At 51.0% G+C, this 25,470-nt stretch overlaps 1 long non-coding RNA gene across 1 annotated transcript in view; it reads right to left on the bottom strand.

Moving 5' to 3' along the window:
• The window catches only part of LOC142304257 (uncharacterized), a 163,842-nt gene that overhangs the window by 15,199 nt on the left and 123,173 nt on the right, over positions 1-25,470 (bottom strand). Inside the window, exons 2-3 of the long non-coding RNA XR_012753079.1 lie at positions 9,433-9,524; positions 5,338-5,504 (exon numbers count right to left, since the gene is read on the bottom strand). This is a non-coding gene — a long non-coding RNA (uncharacterized LOC142304257). The remainder of the gene's footprint in view (positions 1-5,337; positions 5,505-9,432; positions 9,525-25,470) is intronic.

The raw sequence follows: 25,470 nt of genomic DNA, 5'->3' as shown, positions 1-25,470 counted from the left end.
ATGTCGTAGTGTGCAAAGTGCCCCTTAGGGTTAGCGCTGGGCAGACTCAAACATAACCGGGACTGGTGGACCTAATCGGATTAAAAAAAAAAATTCTGTTTTCGGCCCAGAATGGATATCTGGTGGAACGCCAGTCCCATAAAAGTCTAGGGGGACCAAAATCCGGCGCTTAAAAATGGTGGTAGAAGGGATAGGGGAATTGGAGCAATTTGCAGTCACAGGTGGAGGGCTGTGTCAACCTCCAGATACTGCAGCCCAGCTCCTATTTATGTATATGGGAGCTGAGCCTCACTACTAGAGCACGGACCCCCCTCTTCACGATCAACACATAACCCTTCTAAACAACGTGCGGTTCTTGTATTGCTGGTCTCTACAGTTTTCTTCCTTCCCAGGAATCTTAATCAGCAGGAAACCGTTATGTAATGAGCTGATTCCTCTGAACATAATGCCCGGAGGAAAGAAGAGACAAAATCTTTGGAAGATCTCAAGATACCAGATAATGCAACATCATGGCCTGCAGTAGAGAAATCAACAACAATATAGTCCTTACTAATCCTGTTGTTTATCTCTAGACAAGTAGCGCCAGAAAAGTCTGGTAGCCACTTCAGCCTACCCCAAAACCAGAATTCCTATATCTAAGGCTGTGTCCTCACTTGGCAGCGTCGGTGCATTATTGTGGGCTACAAAAGCGGTAAAAATTCAATGTATTTGACAGTGACCACTTAAATGATTCATCTCTAGCATCTGGGTATTAATTTATTAGAAATCCAGTCTTGTCTTGTGGCAACAGGATATCACGAGACGTATCAATGCATCTTTATTTTCCATTAGGCTCCATAGATCCGTGCCTACAGTGCAGCATGATACCAGGAGTATCGAGCATTGTACATAATTTGATTCACAAGGATCCAAATTTTTCGGGATTCAGTTTACACAATTTTTTTGTTATTCTGCAAGAGGCTAAAAAAATGAAAGCTGATACTCAACTGTCCTCATCTGTCCTGCCACAACAGCTCTCCGCCCAGTCCTGCCTTCGTTTCTGATCGGTCTTCTCACCTTCAATCCTCTCTTCTTCCATTTTCTCTTCTGTCTTCTGTGGCGCCCCAGGGCCTGGTCGCCACAACAGCATTGCCCTCCCAAAGGGTTAATGCTGAGCCTGGAGGTAATTGGGAGGTCCATTGGCCAGCAAGTTTAACATCCAACGCAGTTCTCCCTCCGGCCAGCAGGGGGAGCTCTGAACCTGGGATTCCAGGGAGCATCCCTTAAGTCTGATCTGAGGGAGGAAGTAGTGTTCAGTCTGTAGAGAGCAGTAGAAGTGAACAGACGCAGAGTGAGCTGTCCTGTGGATCTGGGGCCTAGAGCTAGAGCAGCTTGGCCCAGGGAAGCAGGAGTAGCTGAGAGGCAGCGGAGAGACTCGGACATCGGAGTCTGTGGCCACCAGGGCTTAAACATATTCCCTGGTAGCCGAATCCGAAGGGCAGGAGAACTGCAAGCACCTGGCCCAAAAACATCCCAAAGGTACAGCTGCATCATCAAGGCCCGGTGTGGACTCCAGCAGAGAAGCACCAGAGAGAGGGTCTGCGCAGCCTGCTACAGAGGGGAAGGGACGTACCATCAGTCCCAGCAGCAAAGAGGGCCATTGCTGGATTCAGAGAAGCAGGGTCCTATCATAACAAAGAAAAGTACAGGAGTAGGCCTCATACTCAGCTGGCCAGAAAGATCACCCCAAGTACTTCCAGGCCGACCGGATCCTCATCACCACCTGTAACGGTTTCCCAGGACTGGACTGTTTTCAAAGTAAAAGAGGAAAAGGTAAAGAGACTGTTGTTTGTGCCTGGTTCTTTCATTGCCTGTCGGCCCTGCACCGTGTTAGCCACACAACCCCATAGACTTTCACGAGCACTAACAGTGTCCCCGGGGCTCCGCTCCACCTGTGGGGAGCAGTACCACCATTGCTGCTATAACATCACCCCGGAGGCCTCACACAGCAGCGGCGGCTTAATAGCCGCAGACCACAGGTGGCGTCACGAACACAAACCTTATTCATCAAGCCACATATTCTACTGACACCCACCAGGGCCACGGAGCTGGGCCCAGCAACCACTGACTACCACCGGACTAGTCCGGCCCGGCACCGGGTGTCCCATAGCCCTGGGGTGGGCGAGTCAATCTTGGCGTCACGAACAGGATTTCGTGCCCGGTCCCACCGGGTACTGTGCGCCTGCAGAAACTGTGCTTAAAAGACTGTGTTACTGTTTGCAAACTGCCACCGCCATTAGCCCCGCTGAGCGCAGGAAGAAGGGGGGCGTGCCTGACAAAGAGCGCGAAGGGAGCGCGCCATCAGAGCAGAGCGCTGTTAACCCCGCGCGACCCAGAAGGGAATTTGAAAAGTGAACGGAGCCTGGTAAGGTTCACTAAGGGGGAGGAAGATGTCCGACTCAGAGGGAGAGCAGGTGGCTGCCATAGCCCGAGGCGCCGCAGCACCGGCCGAAGCAATCCCAGTCGCCGTCGCCCCAGCCCCCGCTGTAGCGCCGGTAATGCCGATCACAATGCCGTACATCCCGGGAGCGGAGTGGCTGCCGCAGTACTCCGGGGAGTCCCATACCTTGAGCGACTTCAGAGAAAGTCTGCACAGCTTGTTCCGGGTGTATCCTCTGACTGAGAGCCAGAAGGTGGGCATACTAATGGGGCAGCTAGCCGGCGCGGCCCAGCGTGAAGTGAAGTCCTGGCCTGATACAGATAAAGGGACAGCAACCCAGATACTGGCCAAGCTAAAGAGTACTTTTGACACCCGCACCGCAGCAGAAATAAAGATGAGATTCTTTGGGTGCAAACAACGGGCCACAGACAGCATAAGGGACTATGCCTTAAACTTGCAGGAGGCCCTGAAAGCAGTTAAACAGGTGGACCCAGACAGTGTACGTGAAGAACACAAACTCCTAACTGAGCAGTTCATAGAGGGGCTCCTGTCAGATGCCCACAGGACCCAGCTGCGTATCATGGTCCTGCAGAACCCTGCTTTGGACTTTGCAAAGTTTAAGGACCAGGCCAACCGGGTACTGAGAGAATCTACACCGAATGACCCAGTATCCCTCCGGCCTCTTGCTATCACGTACCCCGGGGTGGTGCCTGCAACACAAGCTGCTGCAGGGGCCGAGGCGCAGTCCCTGGAAAAGGATCCCACTGCACAGCTCAGACAGCAGGTCCGGGAGCTGACCAAGACTGTAGCTGCCCTTGCCAAGACGGTGCAGTCTCTACAAGTGACCCCATCACCTGCAAGAATCGAGTTGGCCTCCAGCCCAGATGACGTCCCATGGATGCGACAGAGGAGGATTCCGCCGACCCGAGGCAGAGACACAGACCGGTATGATTCAACGGGACAACCGATCTGCCGCCGCTGCAGCCAGGCGGGCCACATTGCACGACACTGTCCTTTAAATAGGCCGAGCCTGGGGCCAGGAGCCGACCCCCAGGTGTAAGGAAGCCCGGCTCAACCCCCAGCCGCAGCAAGTATGTGGGAGGACAACCGGTCCTTCCTATTGTGCTGGATGGGATCCCTTTGAATGCCCTCCTGGATACGGGGTCCCAGGTAACCACCATCCCCTATAAACTGTACAAAACATATTGGGCTGATTCAGACATTGACCATGGCCCAGATGATGATTTAACAATTGTGGCCAGTAATGGTCAGCCCTTACCTCAAATTGGGTACAAAGAAGTAACCATTAAAGTGGGGTCATCAATGCTCTGACGCACGCCCAGACCCTACGTTGGGGGTTTGATCGCGGCGGGTCCCCCATGGAGCAGTGTAATGGACACCCGGCAGGGAGCCACACTGGACTCTTATAGTAGTGTTTAAGTTTGTAACGTTTAAGTAATGCGCCTCCCATAATGGGATGAAATGTTGTAACATGTTATGTTTGTTTCCACAGTCCGGGAGTACTGAATTTAACTAAGGGGGAGTGTGGCGCCCCAGGGCCTGGTCGCCACAACAGCATTGCCCTCCCAAAGGGTTAATGCTGAGCCTGGAAGTAATTGGGAGGTCCATTGGCAAGCAAGTTTAACATCCAACGCAGTTCTCCCTCCGGCCAGCAGGGGGAGCTCTGAACCTGGGATTCCAGGGAGGATCCCTTAAGTCTGATCTGAGGGAGGAAGTAGTGTTCAGTCTGTAGAGAGCAGTAGAAGTGAACAGACGCAGAGTGAGCTGTCCTGTGGATCTGGGGCCTAGAGCTAGAGCAGCTTGGCCCAGGGAAGCAGGAGTAGCTGAGAGGCAGCGGAGAGACTCGGACATCGGAGTCTGTGGCCACCAGGGCTTAAACATATTCCCTGGTAGCCGAATCCGAAGGGCAGGAGAGCTGCAAGCACCTGGCCCAAAAACATCCCAAAGGTACAGCTGCATCATCAAGGCCCGGTGTGGACTCCAGCAGAGAAGCACCAGAGAGAGGGTCTGCGCAGCCTGCTACAGAGGGGAAGGGACGTACCATCAGTCCCAGCAGCAAAGAGGGCCATTGCTGGATTCAGAGAAGCAGGGTCCTATCATAACAAAGAAAAGTACAGGAGTAGGCCTCATACTCAGCTGGCCAGAAAGATCACCCCAAGTACTTCCAGGCCGACCGGATCCTCATCACCACCTGTAACGGTCTCCCAGGACTGGACTGTTTTCAAAGTAAAAGAGGAAAAGGTAAAGAGACTGTTGTTTGTGCCTGGTTCTTTCATTGCCTGTCGGCCCTGCACCGTGTTAGCCACACAACCCCATAGACTTCCACGAGCACTAACAGTGTCCCCGGGGCTCCGCTCCACCTGTGGGGAGCAGTACCACCATTGCTGCTATAACATCACCCCGGAGGCCTCACACAGCAGCGGCGGCTTAATAGCCGCAGACCACAGGTGGCGTCACGAACACAAACTTTATTCATCAAGCCACATATTCTACTGACACCCACCAGGGCCACGGAGCTGGGCCCAGCCACCACTGACTACCACCGGACTAGTCCGGCCCGGCACCGGGTGTCCCATAGCCCTGGGGTGGGCGAGTCACTTCACCTCTCCAGTCTTCTCTTCTATCTTCTTCCCCTTTTCAGTCTTCATTTCTCCGGTCTTTTCAGACACTATCCTGACAATTTCAGGACATTCTAGGCCAAAATGTAATGTGTTTTATGTAATCCTTGTGCAAAATGGGCAATTTTGGGTGATCTGAGGTCATTACAGGGGGGGTCAGGGGCATTCCTTGTCAAAAATTAAGTGGCTTGACCCCCCCCCCCCAATAGAATTGTTAGGTATGTGTTAAGTATGTGTAGCGCTGACGTCTTTGTAGAAACGCTGACTTACGGTACTCACCACCCTGGCTGGGTTGCATCCTCTCCCGCACTCCCTCGGCCTTCCACGTGTTTTGCCTCCTTCACCTCACGGACCCTGTACAATGCCTCGCAGGATTCCCGGGAGTGCACCTAAGATGCGCCGCGCGCCCTCCTCTTAAAGGGCTATTCCAGGAAATGCCTTTCAGACTAGGTGTGAGAAGTTGAAAAAGAAGAACAAAACCAAAAAATAGAGGGTGAAATGTTAAACATTTTATTAATTTATTAGATGTAAATAGTAACAAACAATTGGATGCTAAAACCAGATATAAGGACAATGGGAGCAAAAAATTGCAGAATAGACTGCACAAAGAGAGGGCTAGAGGGTAAGGGCACCCCTCCCAGAACAGCACGACCTCCTATAGATATAAATGGTAGAAAAAAGGGGGGGAAGCTGGTACAGGTGTTCCTGGCTAACTATATAAGCAATTCAATATAGTGTAAGGTCAAATGGCATCTTTTAGGTTAATATGAGACACCATATATAAAACATGACAATAAGAGGGGAACCTGGTGGATTGAGGTTAAGAGTATATAGCTGGGGGTAGACATACACAAAGATGAGTGTATATCTGTAATATAATTAAATATCCAATTCCCATGAAAAAATATACCAGCCAGGTCAAAAAGCCACTAAAGATTAATCATGTGGTGAAAGTATAAAGCCAGGAGAATAAAGAAAGGTCTTAGGGATGGTACATTATAAACCAGCAGACGTTCCAATAGTTACCTATGATGGTGTATGGTCGCAGTGAGTGGGAGGAGGGTCCCCCAACGATCGTTTCGCAAAAAGGCGCTTTTTCCAGGGGCAGTCTGCTACAATCATACAGGGAAATTTGAGACCCTAGTTCTTGTGATTGGTGGGAGTCTTAAGGTGGCGTTACACGGTACGATATATCGTGCGATATGTCGTCGGGGTCATGGAATTCGTGACGCACATCCAGCATCGTTAGAGATGTCGTACGGTGTGACACCTCCGAACGACTGTTGACGAGCAAAAATACTCACCTTATCGTTGCTCGTTGACATGTCGTTCATTTCTATAATGCCGTTCCTCCTTCTGTGCGCAGGTTGTTCGTCGTTCCCGTGGCAGCACACATCGCTCCGTGTGACACCCCGGGAACGACGAACAACAACTTACCTGCGTCCCGCCGGCAATGAGGAAGGAAGGAGGTGGGCGGGATGTTACGTCATCTCCGCCCCTCCGCTTCTATTGAGCGGCCGCTGTGTGACGTCGCTGTGACGCCGAACGTCCCTCCCCTTGAGGAAGAGGATGTTCGCCGCCCACAGCGACGTCGTTAGGGAGGTAAGTACATGTGACGGGGGTTTAACGACTTTGTGCGACACGGGCACGGGGGCGGGTGCGATCGCTCATGCGATCGTACGATAAATCGTTGCGTGTAATGCCGCCCTTAGCTTTCAGAATCCCAGTGGTCATATATTGTGGATAAGTGAAAGACGGTATGGGGACAACCCCTCTAAATCCTAACTACTGATCGAAACTGATAAATTCAACTCTGCTACTTCTGTTCCTTACCTATAACAATAGAATATTAATCGTTTATGCACGGGGCGCTCGGTGCTCGTGTGACATAGTTTGACATTCACAACAACCTCAGCTTCAAGGAACCCAGTGAAATTTTGCTTTGGTTCCAGAAGCTTTGGGCAATGGTCCTATACAATCCTAGCAGTAGCAGCGCCCACAGCTTTATAATATACGTGTCCTCAAAATGGAGTTTTTAAAATAACATTGAAAAGTACTAAAGTATTGCCGAGAATACCCCGTACTCCCTGCCAAGTTATTAAAACAGTAATTTATTGTAATGTTCAGTCTGAGGACACAGCAAAGCGTTCTGTACCAGGAGAGTGGGCAGAAAGGATTATTCTCCTCAATGTCCTCCATAGCGTACAACCAGTTATCTGTAAGGAGACCTTCGTCCATTAGGCGAGGAGCATTCTGTGCTGACCGATCAATCTCACCGGGGCAGATACTTTACAATTGAAATATATTTATTCTTTACAAAGATACCTGATGATACGAGACACAACTTATGATGAGAGAGGCAACTTTTCAAGGAAAAAAATAAAACACTAGAAAAAAGTAAATAAAATTGATAAACCCCAGAATTAAAGGTCATTATCTTCTAAAATACAGCTGTCACGCCCGGGCGAGTGAACACTCAGCGTAACACAAATGGGAGCAACAGGGAAGATGATGGAAGGCCCTGGCATTGGGGTCACCTCCTAACACTCACCTGCAGCTGAGCCCTGCGCTCCCCTAACGTTCCTATACGTGTCCTTTCCCCTGTCGCTGTCACGTGCCTTGGCCCTCACTAGCCCTAGACACACCCTGACTAGTGTGCGGGCCAGAGAGACACTAGTCTCGCTACTACAATAAGAACAACACGATGTAGATAAGTGTTCAATTTTCAGATGAGAACACTGTGGAAGATGATAATGGAAGGCCTGGGTGTTAGGGAGAGGGGAGCGTTGTCACCTCCTAACACTTATGACTGGCTGAACCCTGCACTTCAATAATATCTCTATACAGGTCTTTTCCCCTGTCACCGTCAATGTGCCTAGGCCCTCGCTAGCCCTAGACTCACCCTGACTAGTGTGCAGGACAGAGAGACACTAGTCTCCCACCATCGCATCCCAGATTTCTCCCCCATACTTTAGAATGCTCTGCCACATCATATCTGACTCTCGCCCTCATTGACAAGCTTCAAAAGAAACCTGAATACCCACCTCTTCCGAAAAGCCTACAACCTGCAGTAACCCTCAGTCTGAAATAGCGCCGCACGACCATCTTTACCCTCACCTACTGTATCCTGACCCATCCCTTTTAGACTGTGAGCCATCGCGGGCAGGGTCCTCTTCCCTCCTGTACCAGTCTGTGTTTTGTGTTGTTTATGATTATTGAACTAGTCCTTATTATGTATACCCTGTTCACATGTAAAGCGCCATGGAATAAATGGCGCTATAATAATAAATAATAATAATGATAATATTCTCACTACTACAATAAGACAACATGATGTAGCTAAGACTATACACAACAAACAACAATCCTCATATGGGAACACCGGGGAAGATGATAATGGAAGGCTCTGGTGTTAGGGAGAGGGGAGCGTTGTCACTTCCTAACACTCACGTGCACCTGAGCCCTGTGCTCCCCTAATATTTCTATACAGGTCCTTTCCCCTGTCGCCGTCATGTGCCTAGGCCCTCACTAGCCCTGGACTCACCATGACTAGTGTGCAGGCCAGCGAGACACTGGTCTAGCTACTACAATAAGATAACATGAAGTAGGTAAGACAGACAGACACAACAAACAACAATCTTCAGATGCTCCAGTAGGAACTTCACTGTAGCAACAGCAACAAACTACTAAGCTTCTCCAGCCACAGGTTCCTTCAAAGTGGTCAGTATAAAGAAAACTGGCACTGGAAGGCAGCCAGGAGTGCGAATATATAGCAGAAGGGTGTGGCCCAAAAGTGCTGCAGCTGAGATAAAGGCTACAAGTTTTCAGCCGGAAGGGAAAGAGTCCTTCACCCTTTCAGCACTAAAGGAAAATAAAACCGCTCCAATACATAAAATTAGTCAAGCAGGCAGCATCGAGGATCTGCAATCAATTATGAGTTGTGACGTTTTGATTTCAGATCTCCCAGAGGTCACATCAGGCTGTGACACCCGTGACGCTAAGGCACACGCATACAGGTCAGCTTTCTATTACATGCTTATCTCCCCCCGATCCCGATGCTGGATTCACAGCAAGACCACTCAGTAGTACTCTATAATGCCCTCTATGATGCTGCTACATATATAGAGCCAAGGGAGCAGGAATCCCTCATGTCTTGGTCAAGATGTTATTAACTAGTTTCCATCCACTAGCTCAGAGACAACTGAAAATCAGAGACTCGGCATGAAGAGGGGGAAAAATGCAAGATGCAAGTCATGAACAGACAAATGACAGTTTATTCTGAAATGACAGGTCCTCTTTCACTATAAAATCTCTTTGTGAACAATTAAAAAAAGAGCTTTTGTAGAAGTTGGGGAGCAGGATGAAAAATTTTACCTCCTGGTTCTGTATCTGTGTAAGGGTGATGGCAGGAGCTGACAGTGTTCTTTGGGGATTCCAGGAGCTTTTCTTCATGGTATCAGCTCTTCCTACAAATCAGAGAGAATAGACAGTCAGTTTATACTACGGGATTAAGAGCATCATTACTTATCTAATCATAATTAATCAGTCTGTACCTACTATAATTAATGAGACCAGAGATTTACAGGATAAGACAGTCTATATAATTAACATGGAGTGACAAGAAGGCAGGACTGTATGATTGCCAAGCAATAATGTAATAGGAGCACAGATCTGATGCTTGTCTTACAAACTGGACCAATACATTAAAATGACCATTAGGCACCCAAGCAGAGATTAGGGGTCAATGCTTAAAAACACATAAAAACCTATGTGCAGACACCTGGACCCGGATCTCTGCATTACCGGCGGCGCACGCCCGTCCGCTTCATGTGATACCACTGCAGAGATTTTCCATTCGGCATTCTATGGCCGTAGATACAGTCTGCTATTTCAAATGAATAGACTCATGTATTTTTAATTATTGGTGGAGACTAAAGTGCCAAGAAATCATTTATGTAAAGAAGATATTAATAAAGCCTTTACGTTGTGTTATACGAGAACTCATAAGCTCTGAAATTCCAATGCACTGACAGCAAGCAGAGATCCTGAAAATGGCTCGGAATTAAAACAAAAAGGGGGAGAATTACCGTGCGTTTTTCTTATCACTCTTCTTAGAAAAAATCTGCAAAAAGTGCTGTGAAAACACTTGAAAAAAACTCCATGCTCGCTAAGCATAAATGTGTTTCACTTGGCAATTTGTACACTCCAACACTGTCAGGATTGATAAGACAATGTCAGACATGCTCCACTGACGAGAGGAACGGTAACAACAAGTAGTGATGGGTGGACCCGAAAAAAAAAAAAAGGAGCGCTATATGTACCGAGTCTCCAATGGGGCTGTAACTGCTTCAGTGACGCCCTGGCACACCAGGTAGTTACACAGTTTAGTCCCCCGCACAACACGTTCCCACAAAGGGTTACATCAGCCGACCTGAAATCCTAGCCACCCTCCTTAGGGTAGGACCGACACACCAGTGGGCCGGACCAGGCGGATGAGAAACGCCTACCTAGGGGTCTAGAAAACCCGGGGAGGGAGAAATAAAGCGAGTCAAGTAGAGTTAAGTGCAGTTCAGCTTTGAGTGCAGTCTGAAGTTCAAGTGGAAGCTCAAGTTCAGAGAGCAAAGTCATCGATTGGAGCCCCGGCATGCTGGCTAGGTGGCAGATGGTGGTCCATGTCTGCAGGAGATGGGAAGACGGCTGCCGGAGATCCGAGGTGGACCGGGACAGGGTGGGAGCCCGCCGGTACCGACACCGGAGAACCGAGCCAGAAACCGTGCACAAAGGGGGTACTTGGACCCTGAAGCCAGGACCGGAACCAACGGCCAAGCTAATTAACCAATTGAGGGCAGGATTATAGGTCCTGTCCCAACCAAAGTCCCAAAAGCAGACAACAGCTCACCGTGGGGGATAGGGCATCCGCCAGAGCCTGGTAGATCCCAAGAGCCAGCGTCAGCGGGCACGGCTCCCATCAGTAGTTCTGGGAGCAGACTTCTGTGTTCCATACCGGAGAGCATAAGGAGAACTTATAAAAGTGCAGAGGGAAGTGATACAGACCACCAAACCGGGCAGGGGACCCGAATACGTCCGGCTGCGGTGGCTGGCCACCATCACCTTGGTTTACCAGTGAACTTGTCTGAATTCTTTAAGTGTGAGTAAACTAATAACCCCCGGTCTAACCGGGTGCGCCGGCCCCTGCACTCATCACCCCCAGCACACAGACACTGGGCCCCAGGGAATCCATCCCTACCCACGTAGGGGTTAACATTAAGCTGCCATCCCATCGCCCCTGGGGTACCCCACAACAGCAGTGGTGGTGCTACACTTCACCATACACCGTGGGTGGCGTCACAGACAGTATACGGCAAATTCCGCACAAATACGTCCCCTTTTATTTGAGTGTACGCGCGGCCCCCGGGTCCGGAGGATCTCTCAAACCACTGCGGGTCTGGATCCGAGCAGCCCGACTGCTAACGTGGGGGCGGCACACCTCGAGGTCCTCTCATTCTACTTCCAGGGCCACGCATTATCCTTCATACATATTCACTGCTTCCCCCGCCCACCGGCGTCTGTGATTGGTTGCAGTCAGACAGCACCCCACGCTGTGTGACAGCGTGTCTGATGCTTTCATCACAGACCTGGTCTAAAAATAAATAATTTTAAAAATTAGCATAGGGTCCCCCCATATTATAAAACCAGCACAGATAAAGCCATGGCTACAGGCTGGAGCCCCCAGCCCTGCGCTTATCTTGGCTGTGTATCAAAATAAGAGGAACTGCATGCGGCTTTTTTTAAAAAAAATATTTACATAAATAATTTTAAAAAATGTTATGCGGTCCCCCCCTTAATTTTGGGGTGAAGTCACTGAGTTTAATGAAGTCACCTGAGGTCAGGGTACCTGCGGTCACAGGTGGAGGACCGTGGGAACCTCCAGCTGTGGCCGCAACTAACCTGAATGACGTTACCGTTCATCGCTGCTCAGTCTCTGCCTGAAGCTCACAGCGGGCGGTTATGTTCTATGGCGCACTGTGACTTCAAATGTATCAGAGCTAAAACACGGTGGGACCTTGTGTGGATTACGTCAAACCTGCATGGGTGTTTTTGGGGTTAATATAGTAGAGAAAGAGGGGTTTTTTTGTATTTTATTTTAAATATAGGGGGTTTTTGGTGTTTGTGTTTATTTCTTTTCACTTACAGATTAGTAATGGGGGTCTCATAGATGCCTCTCATTAATAATCTAGGACTTAGTGGCAGCTGTGGACTGTCATTAACCCCTTATTACCCTGATTGCCAACAGATTGGAGAAGACACTTTTATTTTCCCCATAACTGTGTCCGGTGCACAAAATCCATTAAGATGTGGTTGGGGGAGTTTGGTGAAGAACATGAGTGGCCGCACAGAGCCCAAACCTCAGCCCCATCTAACACCGATAATGGAGATTGTGAGTCCGGCCTCTCCCCAACACCAGGATTTTACCTCATAAATGCTCTTCTGAATGAAGGAGCAAAAATTCCCAAGAAAACCCTCAAAATTTTCTAGAAAACCTTCCAAGAAAAGTGGAAACTGGTATAGCTAAAACGGGACCAACTCCATATTAATGTGTATGGATGTAAATTGGGAGGTGAGAAAAACTCCTCTAGATGAAATGTGGCGGGGGCACATAGTTTTCTCCACATAGCGTATATAGTGTAACATCGAGCCGATCTGTCATTTCAATTACAGCAAAATCTGTGTATTATGTGTAGATTTTTGCGCCACCTTACAACATATGAGTGTAGCCTATAGAGTTAGCCTCCCGTCAGTAGGCCCAGGCGCGTATATCACATGTTCACCGCTGGCAGCCGCTGAGTGATTCTCTTGTATGGTGGGAGGTCCAGCTGAGAAGACTGCGGGAAGCAACCTACCTCTCACTTCTGAAACTGGTTTTCTCTGCAGTGATATAAGATACGAAGGTGCTACTAGCACTATTAACCTGCGGAAGGATTTCATTATCCCTCGTACACATGTTATACCACACCGAAGACTCTTCTCAATTTTCATCAAGCCTGGCCATACTCCAATTCCATATTTACGTCATCTATCTAAAGTGCTGGTAAGATGTATCCAGGCTACTGATTGTCCACGTCTCCAGCATGGCATGAGGCACAGATCAATGAGATAACACAATGGACTGAGGAGAAACCTGAAGCTCCTGAGCTCAAATGCAAAATGTGTAATAGGATCTTCCCTAACACTGGTTATATATAACATTAAAAAAGTGAAAAATTAATCTGGTGACAAAAGCCTTCTGACAAGAATGCGATATTGTCGCGGGCGGAGGAGGGGACGCCGCGCTCTCCCACTGCTCGGGTCCGGCTGCCGCGGCTGCTGCGGCCTGCTGCTGCTCGGTGGCTCGAGCGATGGGCCGGATCCCGGGGACTCTAGCGGCGCTCCTCGCCCGTGAGTGAAAGGGGGTTTGGGTGTGGGGATTGTTTATTGTCCGTGACGCCACCCACGGTTGTGGTGATTGAGTGTACACCACCGCTGCTCTGGCTGGGGATCCCGGGAGTGATGGTATGGAGCAGCCAGTTGTTGTGTTGCTGTCGCGGGCGGGGAGGAGGGTGTCAGCACACTACGCTCACCCCTTCTGCTCGGGTCCGGCGGCTGCTGCTCAGTGGTGGCTCGAGCTGTGGGCCGGATCCCGGGGGTCTCTCGAGCGGCACTCCTCGCCCGTGAGTGAAAGGGGGTTGTTGGGTGTGGGGATTGTTTATTGTCCGTGACGCCACCCACGGTTGTGGTGATTTCACCACCGCTGCTCGATATGGGGATCCCGGGGATGGTGATGCGGAGCAGCCAGGTGTTGTGTTGCCCCTCCGTGGGTAGGGGTTGGTGATCCCGGGGCCCGGTGATGAGATGTGAGATGCAGGGCCTGGTGGGCGCAGGGACGCGGGGGCAGCGCTGTGCCTTGCGGCACTGTGGTACTCACTCAGCCTGAGACACTGACACAGTTCTTAGTAAAACACTCGGCTGGATGGACGGGTACCCTCAGGCGGCTGCGGTTGTTGTTTCTCCCCTGACCCAGTTTGGTGGTGTAAGTCCTTTCTTCTACTTCTGTGCACCCTTCTCCTGCACTCCGGCTTCCAGCTGGCTCCCCGACTCTGTACCGGGGGGCCACTGCCCAGCCCCGGCTACCTGCGGTTCCACCAGCTGTCTCCCCGGCTCCCTGCAGACGGCACCTAGCGTCTGCCGGACTCTCTCTACGAGGCCCTAGGCTCCAACCTAGGCCCCTGGCTCTGTCTGCCTCTCTGCAGACCTTCACTCTTCCTCTCCTAGGACTAGACTAGGCTTGTTTCCTGCCTCAAGCCAGCTCACTCCAGGGTGGGCGTCTCCATCTCCTGACTCCGCCCACCTGGTGTGTCAGTCTGAGCCCGAGGCAGAAAGCAGGTCACTTTGGGGATGTCTGCTGTGAACTGCTGGGGGTGGGGGTGTGTGTGTGTTGTTACCTGTGTCCCCTGGCTTGTCCAGGGCGACACATTGCCCCTCCGTGGGTAGGGGTTGGTGATCCCGGGGCCCAGTGATGGAGTTGGGATGGTGGACAGGCGGGCTAGGGGCCTGTGGAGGTGCAGGGGCGCAGGGGCAGCGCTGTGCCGCACGGCACGGAGGTACTCACTCAGCCAGTAAACACGACACAGTTCTCGGTAAACAAACGGCTGGTTGGACGGGTCCCTCAGACGGTTACGTTGCCGATGTCCCCTGCAGTTGACGGTGACGGTCTCTTCCCTGCACCTATGTGTTGTTGTTTGGTAGCGATGGGTTCCCACCGGTAACCCACTTCCCAGCTTGGATATGAACCGGAGGAGCTCCACTCTTGCCCGCAGGCGCTGGCCCTGGGAAACTGGTGCCTTGGCGGTGGCGATGTCTCCCCTTAACGGTTGGACTGTTGCCTTCAAACGGGACTTGGTTGTTGGGAGACAGTCGTCCCCTTCACTGACGGATTTGGCAAATTATGGCGACTCCTAGCCTTGCCGGGATCCAAAAGGCCCCTGCCCTGGTACTGACTAATCTTCGTATACCGCTCCGGTACCGCCGGGTCACCACCTGTCCACGATCCTTTCGGCAACCTCCAATCAGTCTCGCCTGCAGACGGTCACCGCCATCTGCCAACCTTGCTGTCACAGTCCGGGGCACACACCCGGACCAACTTCAGGCTTCTTGCTGTCACTACTCCTACTTTCCTCCTTTACCACTTCACCAGCTTCACTTCACTTCCTTTCACTTTCAACTCTCAACTCTATCTCATCTTCACTCCTCACTCTAGCTCTTCCCTGAGCTAACTGCCTGGTTTTCCCGCCTCCAGAGCTGTGAACTCCTCGGTGGGTGGAGCCAACCGCCTGGCCCACCCCCTGGTGTGGACACCAGCTCCTGGAGGAAGGCAATAAGGATTTTAGTTTTGACTTAGTGTGTACCTGCAGGGAATGTGGGGTGCATGTTGTGTTGTGACCTGTGACCCCTGGCTTGCCCAGGGTGTCACAATATATTCAGAGCAAGTGAATAGTCTTGAGGATGGTGATAGAAGCAGGAATAATGAGCAAGCATCAGGATGTGAGCAACTTTAATAAGGGCCAAATTGTAATGACTAGACCACTCGGTGAGAACATATCCAAACAGCAGTTCTGGGAGACTGTTCACGGTTTACGGAAGATTTTGTGGGATGTTCCCAGTATACGACAGGTCTTGTGGGGTGTTCTTAGTAGGTGGCAGGTCTTTTGGGGTGTTCCTAGTAGGTGGCAGGTCTTGTGGGATGTTCCCAGTATACGGCAGGTCTTGTGGGGTCTTTCTAGTATGTGGCAGGTCTTGTAGGGTGTTCCCGGTATATGGCAGGTCATGTAGGGTGTTACTGGTATACGTCAGGTTTTGTAGGGTGTTCCCGCTATACGGCAGGTCTTGTAGGATGTTTCTGGTATATGGCAGGTCTTGTGGAGGGTTCCTGGTACATGGAGGGTCTTGTAGGGAGTTTCCGGCATGTGGCAGGTCTTGTGGGGGTGGTCACGTCATATGGCAGGCCTTGTGAGGTGTTCCTAGTATGCGGCAAGTCTTGTGAGGTGTTCATGGTATACATCCAGTCTACTGGGGTATTCCCGGTATACAGCAGGTCTTGTAGGGTGTTCCTGATATACGTCAGGTCTTATAGGGTGTTCCTGGAATACGGCAGATATTGTGAAAGGTTCCTTGTACCTGGAGGGTCTTGTGGGGTGTTACCGGTATACAGCAATTGTTGTAGGGTGTTCCCGCTATATGGAAGATCTTGTGAGGTGCTCCAGGTATACGCTAGGTCTTGTGGGAAGTTCCTAGTATACGGAAGGTCTTATGGGGTGTTCCTGGAATATGGCAGGTAATGTGGAAAGTTCATGTTACCCAGAAGGTCTTGTGGGGTGTTACCGGTATACAGCAATTCTTGTAGGGTGTTCCCGCTATACGGCAGGTCTTGTGGGGAGTTCCAGGTATATGATAGGTCTTGTGCGGAGTTCCTGGTATACAAAAGGTCTTATAGGGAGTTCCTGGCAAACAGCAAGTCATGTGAGGTGTTCCCGGTATACAGCAGCTCTTGTTCCGTATTCCCAGTATACAGCAGATCTTGTGGAGCATTTCCTGGAATATGGCTGGTCTTGTAGACTGTTCTCGGTATGCACCAAAACTTATGGGGTATTACTGATATATGGCACAATTTCAGAGGATTTTCTGGTATACGGCAGAATTTGTGGGGTGCTCCTGGTATACGGCAAGTCTTGCAGGGTGTTCCCGGTTTGCATCAGAATTGAAGTTGTGCTCCTTGTACTATACAGAATTTGAGGGATTTTCCAGGAAAACGGTAGATGTTGCGGGGTGTTCTCAGTATTCGGCAAATCTTGTAGAGGGTTGCCAGTATGGTTAGTTGGGCGCCCAAGGTTGACAGATGTTTGTGGGGATCGAAGAATCGTCTGTCTGGTCTAATTGTAGTAATAATGACTGAGCTACTGTTGTCTGAAAGGTGTTGGGACACGCAGGGCATCATAGCTTGTTGTGTACAGACTATGTAGCCACAGACCGGTCAGAGAGCCATGACGACCATTGGCCACTGCCAAAAATCTCTTCAATGGGCAGAAGAGCATCAGAACTGGACCAAGGAGCAACAGAAGAAGGTGGTTGGTGTGTCTGATTATGTGTTTTTCATCATGTGGTCGTCTGGGTGTGTGCGTCACTTACCTGGGGAAGAGATGGAACCAGATTGTTATATGGGAAGTGGAAGCAGTGTGATGGGGCAATGTTCGGAGAACCTTAAATCCTGGTACCATGTGGATGTGACATCTACCTCCTACCTAACACTGTACAGAATCAGTACCCCTTCATGGCAGTGCCCTCTACCACACTGCAGACATTGTCAGGAATGGTGTGAAGAACATGATCAAGGTGATGACTTTTGTCCTCTTTTCCCAAATCTCAGTCCAAACGATTGTTTGTGGGATGTACTGGAAAAACAAGTCTGATCTATGGAGGCCATACCAATCAATGTACATGATTTATAGGATCTCCTACTAACGTCTAGTGCCATGAACCAAGAGATCGAGGTGATGTCTGATCTCCTCTGTCCCCAAATCTTAGTTCAAACGATCGTCTGTGGGATATGGTGGAAAAACAAGCCCGATCCATCGAGGCCTCACCGATCAATGTACAGGATTTATAGAATTTGCTACTAAAGTCTTGTCCCAGGAACCAAGAGATCGAGGTGCTAACTGATCTTCTCCTTCCCCAAATATCAGTCCAAACAATCTTCTGTGGGATATGGTGGAAAAACAAGCCGCATCCATGGAGGCCTCACCAATCAATGCAGAGGATTTATAGGATCTGCCGCTAACGTTTTGTACTTGGAACAAAGAGCTCGAGTAATCTCCTCCTTCCCCAAATCTCAGTCCAAACGATCGTCTGTGGGATATGGTGGAAAAACAAGCCCAATCCATAGAGGCCTCACCAATCAATGTACAGGACTTATAGAATCTGCTGCTAACGTCTTGTGCCGGGAACCACAGGACACTGCTGGAGTCCATGACCCAATAGGATTAACAATATAAGGTGACAGGTTTTAATGTCAGACTGGTGTAGGATACCGATGGCTTGTTATGTGGCACAAAACCCATCAGGCATCAGGTCCAGTTGTAATTGATACCTTCACACCCCCCCCCCCCGTCCCCCCATAGCTATGGGCATAGTATTGGGGCACATTTACTAACGGAATGCGGTGTTATGAAATGTTATTGATCTCCGTGATTGTTTCCAATTACATTGGTATAATTTTATTCACCATTAAGCCCCAATGTGTATAGCAGACCTGGAAAATTAGTTTTGAATTTGTCTCTGCTACATCTTTATATCTTTTTATATCGATTCATCGCATGCTGCAGACTCTCATCCTCCTCGTTTTATATACAGTACAGAGATCCAGAAGTCATACACCACCGGGTCCTGCTGTGTATTACACTCATCCGGGCCAGCAGCAGCTGGTACAAGTCAGATTTATGTCATCTGCAGAGAATAGACAAAAATAGCTCGGCACCACACCCTGCACAAGAGCTCTGTGTATAGTATACTGTCCCAGGACTGCAGGACTCCGCACCGGAGGAGGCTCTGCAATACTGCGCTGCATGCTGAGGTTACCGTATGCTGATGCTCTGCAGATTGGACAATAGCCGAGGTGAGATGTCCTGATTTAAAGGGGAGTCCTATATAGTCAGCCTCTGTCCTTATGCATTATTGATCAGTCGGGAAAAAGACTCAGAACATCTGTGCTGTAAAAATATGAATACTGTCTCTTTAAGAAAAGTCATTATCAATGGTGATCGTTTTAGTTTACTGCACCCAACTAAAAAATGGATTAGAATATTGATGCATTGGGATAATTTTCCAATTTTTCATCCACTGAGTACAATAAGGATTAGATACTGTAAGCTGTATTTTAAGCATAGTGCAAAAAAAAAAATCTGATCCTTTCCACTTCCAATAGTTATGAAAAATTATTTTAAACAAGGCCTTAAAGGGGTAGTACACTGACTTCTTTCTTCTATAAACAACACCACACATTTCCATAGGGGTCAAGGGTGTGTCACGTGTGACAGACAAATAAGGGTAGAACCTGGCTCAATGTGGTGCTCTGAAGTGACAGTCATGTGGATTCTGGCCATAGAAGGTCACAGCGTTTGGCTGTGCAGAATACTCCCTGACTTTCCATTGTTCCTGCTGTCATTATTCATTGGTATAGGTAGCTTTCCTGCTGGATTCATCTCTCTCTCTTTTGGACCCAGCAGGAGCTCGCCTTCCACCCAGCTGCTGATCATCAGTATTCTCTTGGTGCTTATACACCCCTTCTTTCCTTTGTACTGTGCTGGTGATATTTTCAGTTCCTTCAATCCAAGGATGCAAGCAGGTGGCTTGTACTCCTCTGTGATATCGTTGCTGAAAGCTTTGCTGAGCTTCTACCTCAGTCATCTGTGGATACGTAGTTCATGCTTTTCTCCCTGTGTGTCCTCCTTGTGTCTACTGTTTAGTGGAGTTGACGAAGAGCTCATCCCATCTGTTCCCTATTTAGGGTCCATCACTATGGATGCCTAGAGTCAGGTATCCGGCTTGGTGCATAGGTGTGGAACCTATCTAGGGTGGTGAAGGACCCCAGGGACCAGCAGTAGGTTCGGTCAAGGGTCACCATCTTCCCTTTCCTTAGACACAGGGTTTCCCTTCCCTTTCGTCGTGCGCTTGGTACTTCCCCATACCTAGCGTGACACTAACAATTGGTTCTCTTTGGTATTGCAGCTTGGCTCCATGAGTTGTAATACAAGAGAGAACCCATAAAAAGATGTAACACTGTCTGCAGTGTCTCCACCTGGCTATAGGGCGGCATGACCAGACTCGCCTGGAATTTATATCCAGTGTGTCCAGCAGAGTTTTGCTTTCCAGGCTCATCCCCTGCTGCTGTGACGCCCTGAACTAGCCAGGGGGTCACAGACCCAGCGAGCCCGGATCCAAGCGGCTCGGCAGCAGCGGCCGAGCCCCCAGGGCGGTACACTGCCTAGAGGCGCTACATTAGTCTGCTGCTACCTCCAATCTTGGCCTGATCTTAGATCTTGGTCAGCTCACCTCTTGTGCTCCGTCTGCTAGTATCTCAGTTTTGTCTGTCCTCATATTGACCCGGCTAATGTATCCGTATATCCTGACCTCTCCTCTCCTAAACTTGGCTACATCTACAGAACCTATGCTGTCTGCTCTTGGCTTAATTTGTGCTTTTTTTCCTATGTCTTTCTGTACCTCGCACCCATGTCTCTGACCCTCCGGTCAACTGCTGCAGTCCCAGGGACTGTCCTGGATTGGAACCTGGTGACTACTGGCAACCAAGACTATCCTTACCATCAGAAGCTCTAGTGAACACCCATTAGTCACTTAGTCACGTGCCTCCAGGGTAAGCCTGGCCCGTGATACACTTGGTTCACATGTGCCGCCCCTGCAGTGGCCTAACCGCTTGTGTCGCGGGCGGGGAGGAGGATGGCAACGCTGCGCTCACCCACTGCTCGGGTCCGGCTACTGCTGCTGCTGCTGCTCGGTGGTGGCTCGAGCGGTGGGCCGGATCCCGGGGACTCGAGCGGCGCTCCTCGCCCGTGAGTGAAAAGGGGGGTTGATTGGTTGTGGGGTTTTGATTATGGATATTGTCCGTGACGCCACCCACGGTTGTGGTGATTTTGGTGACACCACCGCTGCTCTGGACGGGGATCCCGGTAGCGGTGACAGGGAGCAGCTTTGTTGTTATTCCTCCCCTCCGTGGGTAGGGGGTTGGTTGTCCCGGGGCCCGGTGATGGGGTAGGGATGGATGGCAGCTGGGTTACGGGGCCTGGAGAGGTGCAGGGTCGTGGGGGCAGCGCTGTGCCGCCCGGCACGGTGGTACTCACTCAGTCCAATGATGAAGACACAGTTCTCGGTAAAACACACGGCTGCAATGGATGGGTCCCACAGACGGCTGCGGTGTTGTTGCTCCCGGCAGGTTGGTGGCAACTGCCTTTCCCTGCACCTACGATGTTTGTACGGTTCCAATGGGTTCCCACCGGTAACCCGCTCCCTGGCTTGGATATGGGCCGGAGGAGCCCCTTTTTGCCCGCAGGCGCTGGCCCTGAGAAACGGTTGCCTTGGCGGTGGCGGTGTCTCCCTCTGTTGGTTGGACTGTTGCCTTCTGTCGGGACTTGACTGTTTGGAAACCCAGGAGGTCCCCTTCACTAACGGATTCGGCAAATTCACGGCGACTCCTAGCCTTGCTGGGGTCCGAAAAGCCCCTGCCAGATGGTCCTGGCTTCTCTTTGTGTACCGGTCCGGTACCGTCCACGGTCCTTACGGTAGACTCCAATCAGCCACTCCTGCAGACGGTCACCACCGTCTGCCAACCTTGCTGGTCTGTCCGGGCCACACACCCGGACCAACTTCAGTCTGCTCACTTGCCACTCTACCTCCTTTCACTTTCACTCCTCAACTCTATCTGACTGATTTCCCTCCTCCAGGACTGTGAACTCCTCGGTGGGCGGAGACCAACCGCCTGGCTCCACCCCCTGGTGTGGACATCAGCCCCTGGAGGAAGGCAACAAGGGTTTTGTGTTCTGGCTTTGGTGTGCCTGCTGGGAGTGTGGAGTGTGTGGGTGTTGTGCTCTGTGGCCCCTGGCTTGTCCAGGGCGCCACATTCCCCCTTTAGTTAAATGTAGACCGTCTGCGGGCTGCCCGTCCATCACCGGTTTTATTTTCACCAACTGAAAAATATAAAAAACGGTAACAGACATACAATTATAATAACATCTTCCCACATCGGGAGGTACTCTTACTTAAACGTTACTAACAGTTGCAAACGGTTACGGCTTCCACTCTCTCCCACCCAAGCAACCTGGCCCTGATGCTGCCCCTAAGCAAACAGGCAGCACCCCTTGACCCCAGTCCTGCACAAGTTGCCCGAGCGGGTTCTGTCCTTTTCAGGGGACCCACGTCCATGGGGAACCCCTGAAACCCCCAGAGGAGTGCCACCGGTTCTGGTGGTGGCTGGGCCCCAGCCTACTCCACTGCGGGCCCTTCCTCCAATATGCCTCTCCGGAGGCGGTAATGGTGGAAGCCATAACAAACATTTTTATTTACATGCCACTAGTTTGTGGTTGTCCTGCAAGTTCTCGGGCCTGTTCATAAGTAGTTTCTTATGTAAAGTGGTGAAGGGGGTCCCAAAAGGGACCAGCTGCCTGCTACGACCGGTTCCAAATCACAGTTGACAATCAGGTAACTTTCTTCTATTTCATTCACTTATCATTTTCAAACTTTAAAACACACACATATAATCTCTCCCCTTTAAAGAGTAGTTTCCCTGTACCTAAGTGGGGGTCTACCTAGGTTGGGACGAGTGGACCTCCGGGTCCAGTGTCAGTAGGGATAGGCAGTGGGACAGAGGGAACAATCAGTTCCTCTCCCCTGCTATCGTGTGGGGCAGGCGGAGGCATAGGGGAGTTGGGCACAGGTTCATCCCTGGGCACTGGCACTGGCTCACGGTTGATCGCCTCCATCACTTCTTCATCCACGGGTTGTGGGAACAGTATTACTGGAAGAATCACCGCGCCGTTCTGTGTAGGCCAGTCCGCTGGGAAGTCACCCATCACTGTGTGGATTACCTCTTTTGCCTTCTCCGCTGGTGGAGGAACCGGAACTTCAGCCGCTGCTCTCAATGCTGGTGGGCACTTCTTTAGATGGTCCCGGGAAACCGTGGCCAAGGTGCCCCCTTGGTCATGACTGATCTGGTAGGCCTTCCCATCTTCCCAGCCTGTGGGCTGTATCACATATGGAGTTTGTTCCCATTGATCATCCAGCTTGTGGGTCCTTCTCTTCCGCTTCAGCACTACATCTCCAGGCTGGAATGGGCCAGCAGACGCCTTCTGGTTGAAGCGCTGCTCCTGTTGTTCCCGACTCCGACTCAAGTTCTTCTCAACATATTCTGGGATCTGTCGGTATTGCGCCCTCCGCCGAGTTTCCCATCCAGCTATCGAAGGGAGTGCTTCTGGGGCTTCCAATCCCATATCTAGATCCACCGGTAGCCGGTCGGGGCGAGCCCTCATCAGGTATGCTGGGGTGCATTTCGTTGAGCTGGAAGGGATATTGTTGTACATATCGACCAAGTCAGGCAGCCTCTCCGGCCACAGGTTCTGCTCTTCTAGCGGTAACGTTTTGAGGAGGCCCAGGACCAGGTGGCTCATCTTTTCACACATGCCGTTGGTTTGGGCATGGTAAGGCGTGGTCCGGATCTTCTTGCAGCCATACAACTGACAAAACTCATAGAACACCTCCGCCTCAAAGGCCGGGCCTTGGTCGGTAAGCACCTTCTCAGGGTATCCATGTGGTCGGCAGAAATAAGCCTGGAACGCTCTAGCGGCGGTGCGGCCAGTTAGGTCTTTGACAGGGACAACCACCATGAACCTTGAATAGTGGTCTACCATGGATAGAGCGTAGGTGTACGCACTTCGGCTGGGGGTGAGCTTTACATGGTCCAGGGCGACCAGCTCCAGCGGTTGATGTGTAACGATCGGGTGTAGGGGTGCCTTCTGGCTGGCCTCGTTCTTCCTTCTCAGCGTGCAAGGGCCACACTCTTGGCACCAGGCCTCTACAGATTCCCGCATTCCACTCCAATAGAACCGCTCTCTCAACAGCATCTCCAGTTTCTTCCATCCAAAGTGCCCAGCACCATCATGGTACCCTTGTAGAATGGTGGGTACGTTAGCTTGGGGAATCACCAACTGGCGGATTTTCTCATGAGTCTTCGGGTTGATCAGATCACGGTACAACTTTCCCTGGTGTAGGTATAGCCGGGTACGTTCTCGCCACAGGCATTGGGCTTCAGCCGGGGCGGCAGGGTCTATCCCAACAGCGCCTTGCTCCACCAAGATCTTGACTAGGCGGACAGCGGGCGCCAGGTCTTGAGCTTCCTGCCACTCCTGACTGGGCAGCGGGTCCAGGTTCACTCGTTGTTGGGAGACATGCACCTTCCCAGTTGGCAGCTGGTGAAATGCAGGCAACTCGATCTCTTCGAGGTCGTCATCCTCGCACCCTTCTTCCGACAGGTGGGGCATCCGAGAGAGTGCATCAGCATTAACGTTGGCATGACCGTCCCTGTATTTGATGGGGAAATCATAGTTGGCTAGCCTTGCCACCCATCGCTGTTCCAACGCGCCCAGCTTGGCCGTGTCCAGGTGGGTCAGCGGATTGTTATCCGTGAAAGCGTTGAATTTTGCTGCTGCCAGGTAATGGCGGAACCGCTCGGTGATAGCCCACACCAGCGCCAGGAGCTCGAGCTTGAAAGAGCTGTAGTTCTCAGGGTTCCTTTCAGTCGGCCGGAGCTTTCGGCTAGCATAAGCAATCACTTTTTCCTTCCCATCTTGGACCTGGGATAGGACTGCCCCCAAGCCCAAATTGCTGGCATCGGTGTAGAGGATGAATGGGTGGTTGTAATCAGGGTATGCTAGGATCTCCTCTCCGGTCAAGGCCGCTTTCAGCTGGCGGAAGGATTCCTCATGCCTCTCTTCCCACACCAGTGGGGCTCCGAGGGGTCTACCACCTTTGGTCTGTCCCACGAGGAGGTCTTGCATGGGGGCAGCCATCTTCGTGTACCCCTTGATGAAGCGACGGTAGTACCCCACCAGACCCAGAAACTGCCTTACTTCCCTCACTGTGGTCGGTCTCGGCCAGTGTTGGATGGCAGTGATCTTCTCGGGGTCGGGGGCGACACCTTCTGCACCCACCACATGCCCTAGGTACTGCACTTTGGGTTTCAGCAGATGACACTTGGAGGGCTTCAACTTCATCCCGTATTTGGCAAGGGACGCGAACACCTCGGCTAGGTGCTCCAAGTGGGCTTCATATGTCTGTGAGTACACAATCACATCATCCAGGTACAATAGGACGGTCTCGAAATTCAAATGCCCCAGACAGCATTCCATCAGCCGTTGGAAGGTTCCAGGGGCGTTGCACAGCCCAAACGGCATACTGTTGAATTCACAGAGCCCCATTGGGTTGGTGAAGGCAGTTTTCTCCCGGTCTTCGGGTGCCACGGCCACTTGCCAGTACCCGCTGGTGAGGTTAAGGGTAGAGAAGTAGTTTGCGGTTCTCAGTGCGGCCAAGGACTCTTCAATATGGGGCAGTGGGTAAGCATCTTTATGCGTGATCTGGTTAATCTTCTGGTAATCCACACACATCCGCATAGTGCCATCCTTCTTCTTAACCAGTACCAGCGGGGCGGCCCAGGGACTACAGCTGTCCCTGATAACCCCTGCCTCCCTCATGTTCCTCAACATGTCCTTGGCACATTGGTAGTGTGCAGGGGGAATAGGCCTGTACCTCTCTTTGATAGGGGGG

This window comes from Anomaloglossus baeobatrachus, chromosome 4, assembly GCF_048569485.1.
Source record: "Anomaloglossus baeobatrachus isolate aAnoBae1 chromosome 4, aAnoBae1.hap1, whole genome shotgun sequence".
In the NCBI taxonomy this organism is placed as follows: domain Eukaryota; kingdom Metazoa; phylum Chordata; class Amphibia; order Anura; family Aromobatidae; genus Anomaloglossus; species Anomaloglossus baeobatrachus.
The sequence above is the reverse complement of the archived record's forward strand: the minus strand, read 5'-3'. Positions and strand labels throughout refer to the sequence as shown.